Raw genomic sequence first — 3,833 nt, forward strand, 5'->3', positions numbered from 1 at the left:
AACTAAATTATTTATAAAAATGTGTTGGGATAATATTTGCAGATCACACTGTAAAAAAATCATCCTATATGTTTCATTTTAACTGGATGAATGACAAGTAAACACTGGCTGAATGTTACACTTGAGTTGCTGGGATACCAGTCGTTTTGTGATGTCACAGCTTCTCAAGTTGAGAACCATTGTGAAGGCCTAGCAGTTTATCTGTTCAGGCCTGCCAAAGCAGCATTTGAAGCTGCAGTGCTCAAAATCATGCAGATTAGAAATTTAGCTGTCGAAAAAGTTATTTGAGATGGCACGTATTTCTTCAGAAATTCAAGATATGTCTCATAAAGATGGACCAACTGGCTCAGGAAACTCCGGTAGATCTCTATTGTGTGATCAAACATTCTCTGGGGACTTGGACTTGAGTTCTATGATTGAAGAAAATGCTTTTCAGAATTTGTCTGAAGAATCCTTGATAAAAAGACCATGTTACACACATTGTGTCTCTGAACCAGATGAAGATAATGATTTTGGTTCTCTGACATTTCCAAGAAAGCTCTGGAAAATGTCTGGGAGTGACCAATTTAAATCCATCTGGTGGGGTGATAATGGATCTTCCATAGTGATTGATGAAGTTGTCTTGAAGAAGGAAGTTTTGGAAAAAAGGCCCCTTTCAGAATATTTGAAACTGGAAGTATGAAAAGTTTACTTAGACCCATTAACTTTTATGGGTTTAGGAAAGTGCGGCAGAAATTTCAAAGATCTGCTTGTCTAGTTGACTTTCTAGCAGAAGAAAAAGAAGCCTCTGTTTCAAGCAAGGTATACACAAATTTTAGTTACGAATTGGTAACTTATATATAAAATTTTATTTTGTACATCAATCTATGGTAATATAAATGTAAAGCTAGATTTTGAAAATTGTATAAAACTATTAAGGCTAAAATACTTTACTCTAAAAAATGAGGACAGTGCCTTAATTATTCAAGATTATGAGAAACTTTGCTTACAACTATGAATCTTTCCAGAAATTCATATAAAGGTATTAAAGCTGCTTTTCAAAAGTGGCATTCACCGTTACTGTAAATGCTAACATTTAAATTTGATGACTATAATAATTAAATGTGTATTTTCCAAATAAGGAACTTCAAAATATTGTTAGCAATGTTCATATTTTGATGATATTATCCTTGTATAGTAAACGTGGAATCAGGTTTTATACATTAGGCTTATTGTAGTCTTGTATTTTGGTATAAATATTACTAAAATGTTTCTCCTTTGGCTATAGCTGCACTTTTATCATAATCCAAATTTTAAACGAGGCTGTCCCCAGGTTTTAGTGAGAATAAAAAGAAGAGTTGGGATTAAAAATTCCTCTCTGGTATCTTCATTGGCTGAAGACTTCAAAGAGCAGCACTTTAAAGCAGGGTATAATGTGGATAATAATAATTCTGAATTTGTGGCTGACACTATTGAAGAAAGTGCATTTTTACCTTCTGCAAATTTAAACATGCCTCTAATGAGAAAGCCCTCTACTAGCCACATAATTGGTGATACAACTACCCCGATCAGAGGTGATTTTTCTCCTCCATCATCAATGTCAGACCAACAGAACAAATTGCAGTGGATCAACGAGCTATTTTCAATCAGTTGACCACTGTCCATGGGCACTCTCAAAGCAGTTACAATGAAATAAATGGCCGTGTTGTGAACTCCATTTGAAGTAGAATTTCTACTTCTCAGTAGGGTATCTTATCTCCCAAACAGAGCAATTATTTTGGACTGATGTTGGAGCCTTCTACTTTTCCAAATACATATCAGAACATATCTGCAAATGAAGGTCATTTTTCTAAACTTCAACCAGGGTGCAACCCACGCTTTCCAGTGCCAGTGATAGCTGATACATCAGCTACTTCCCTTTCAAGGCCAACTCATCAGCCATCTTCAGTTTATGAACGTCATCCTAATAACAACTGATCTACCAGAGAACTACCAGATTATGCAGGGAACAAAGATTATAACTGATGTTGGCAAATGTCGACAACTATCTGCTATTTTCTTATTTGAACATTAAACATAGATGTGTACCTGTATTTTCCTTAGTATTTTTTAAAAGAATTAAGAATTAAATGGGAGACTAACTTGCCATTCAAAGAAAAAAAGAGATATTTGTTTGATATGATCTTAGATGGAGCAGTATGGGAGTAAATTTAAATATTTTCATGTAAGGAAAAAGAAAAAATGGAAGAATTTGGAAAAATAATAAAACATGGAGAGAGGGAAAAGTACCAAGTGGTTTCTGGTTCATCCTGGAAAGTATTAAATGTGTTTAGTTAGGATAGTTTGGAACAGGAGATACATTCAGGAACCGGCCCAGGGATCATGGTCTCTATTATGTCATCCCTGGAATCAAAAAGGTCACATGATGTATTCTCAGATGGCACATTCAGCATGTGGTAGAATTTAAGAAGTAATTTATCTATGGTCTTCTTTGTGCTGTTCTCAAAGCATTCCAATTGGTGCTTTCATTTCCTGCCCTCAAGAGTCTACACTATATTTTCTAGTTATTAATTTATGTTGCTTTTATGTTCCAGCCAAAGAAGGTTACATCCTCAGGGTGAAACTTAATGCCTTTCCAAATCTAATCACACAAAATTAACTCAACTTAGCTTAGTCATTACTTTATAAATCTGGCATCTGACTACCTTGACATATCTTTATGTTTCAGTGTATCTGGATATATATCCAGGCAAATGCTTCTCAACCATGTTAGCTCAAACCTCAACAGTTTTACTCCAGCTCATACTTGGACGTTGGGTGTCCTCATTTTACCTACTTAGACTATCCTCCTCTCAGCACAGAAACCACCTCCTCCAGATGTTTTATGTCTATCCCGCTTTCCTTGTCGGCCTTGGATACCAGCACAGTAAGCACAGCACATGCCACAGGATGCATTTTAGTATTTAGTGAATGAAAAATACATGTTGACTTTAAGCAAAATCTACTTTCCTGAAAGATCAAAACTGTCATGGTTTTCAAACTATTTCGTTATGGTCTTTACTCTATACCACAAACTAGCTCTTTTCACAGCGCAAGGACTAGTCACTCAAGACAGTAATTGGAGGTAGGTACAGAAGACAAAGTATCATTGTCTTCTCAATTCATACTTCCATAAGTCTAAATCATTCCTTTCTCATTTGCTGGATATTTTCCTGTCTTTTCATCACCCACCCATCCAAAATAGCTGATTCTCTTCCCCATACCAATAACTATACTGACTCCAAATTAATTTACTTCTTAGAATCAGAGCTTTTTCCAGAAGAGACAGTGCCATTGCAAACATTTAATGTAGGTTTATATACCCCACATAACATTTACCCCTTCTTACCTTCACACGGGAAATTTCTAAGATGTACTAGACCCTTGGATGGGGTGGTGGTATTCAGTAATCAAATTGCGATGTAAAATGTATGGACTAGAAGGAGGTGAGGGTAATAGAATTAAAAATTTATCCAACTGCAAGAATACCAAATTTCTGCAGATATTAGGAAATTTAAAATATTCATGGAAGTCTTTGGCTCTTTCCCATTAATTTAAAAAAAAAACACGAAGCATTTTCAGAATGTGAAATGCCCTGAATTACTGGAAAATTGTAGGTAAGGTCAGGGACCCTAAGACTTCTACTCACGATGATGCAGCCAGTGTCAGCTGATAAGTCTAGAATGGCAGAATTGTGTACTGAAAATTTGTCAACTGTTGTGAAGAAAGCTTTTGATATTCTGGAGAATGGGCAAATGGGCCAGGGTGAACTCTAGCAACATCTCACCAATATGACCAATACCAAGAGAACAATA

General features: G+C 35.7%; 1 long non-coding RNA gene across 1 annotated transcript; it reads left to right on the forward strand.

The window, feature by feature from the left end:
* Window positions 1-538: 538 nt before the first annotated feature.
* Window positions 539-2,072, forward strand: LOC140692965 (uncharacterized). Its single transcript, XR_012068613.1, has 2 exons — window positions 539-801; window positions 1,747-2,072. It is a non-coding gene; the product is annotated as an uncharacterized lncRNA (long non-coding RNA).
* Window positions 2,073-3,833: the final 1,761 nt, after the last annotated feature.

The sequence above is a fragment of the Vicugna pacos genome, unplaced genomic scaffold (assembly GCF_048564905.1).
Source record: "Vicugna pacos unplaced genomic scaffold, VicPac4 scaffold_19, whole genome shotgun sequence".
NCBI classification, from domain to species: Eukaryota; Metazoa; Chordata; class Mammalia; order Artiodactyla; family Camelidae; genus Vicugna; species Vicugna pacos.